Source organism: Cynocephalus volans, chromosome 2 (genome assembly GCF_027409185.1).
Source record: "Cynocephalus volans isolate mCynVol1 chromosome 2, mCynVol1.pri, whole genome shotgun sequence".
Classification (NCBI taxonomy): domain Eukaryota; kingdom Metazoa; phylum Chordata; class Mammalia; order Dermoptera; family Cynocephalidae; genus Cynocephalus; species Cynocephalus volans.
The window spans coordinates 111,403,158-111,404,326 of NC_084461.1; positions in this window are offsets into that span (position 1 = coordinate 111,403,158).

The following is a 1,169-nucleotide window of genomic DNA, read 5'->3' on the forward strand; positions in this document are numbered from 1 at the left end:
TACATAAACCCAAAGACTTCCATTCAGAATACATAAAACACTCCTTTAAATCAACAAGAAAAAAATAAGCTATCAGATTTTTAAAATGGACAAAGGACAAGCAGGCATTTAACAAAAGACAGCATCCTCTCTGCTCTCTAGCAGTGTGAGGAGAAAGCATGCCTCTTTATCCCTATAGACTTCTTGTCTCCTGTGCAAGTCTTGGGCAAATCGCGTGCACGCGCGCGCGCACACACACACACACACACACACGCACGCACAGATGAGCAATAATTCTCAGAGACGATGCAAGTCAAATCTAAATTAAGGAATACAAACATTTTCCACTTGCTGATAACAAGTGTTTGGGTCCCCTTACTGGCCAGCCACCTAAAAAACTAAGACTCTTGCCCACAATAAAGAAATTTAATTTAGGCTCTGCAGATCTTTGCATCACCAAAAAAATTCTTTGAGGTGCTTTTCTTAGCAAAACAAAACAAAACAAAATTTAAAAAGCCATTTATACCTAGTCTCTCCCATCAGCAGCATGAAGAATTGGCAAAGGCTTTAAAATCACAGGGTTATTGCCCCAAAGATCACCAGAAGAAAAATGTATTGCCTTTGTTTGAGTCTTTGGGATTTCTTTCTCTGTCTCTCAAATATAATACTTTTCTTTTAATACCTTTATATTTTGAAATAATTTAAGACTCACAAGAAGTTGTAAAAATAGTACAGAGACTTAGCACATACTCTTCACCCAGCTTCCCCCAGTGATAATATCTTACATAACCACAGTAAACTGTCAAATCGAGGGAATTGATTTTGGTTACACACAACTAGTTCAGATACAGAGGTACAGAACTTATTTGGATTTCACCAGTTTTTACATGCACTCCTTTTGTTTTGGTTTGGAGTTTTAGTGTATACTTCTATGCAATTTTATCACAAGTGAAGTTTCAAGTTACTGTCACAACAACTGTCACACAGAATTGTCCCATCACCACAAGAAACTCCCTCATGTTACCACTTTCCTTTGGTCACTACTGTTTTCCATCACTATAATTTTGCTATTTCAGGAATTTGACATAAATGGAATCACACAGTATATAACTCTTTGAAACTGGCTTTTCTCAGTCAGCATAAAGACCTTGAGATCCACCCAATTTTTTGTGTGTATTATTAGTTCATTC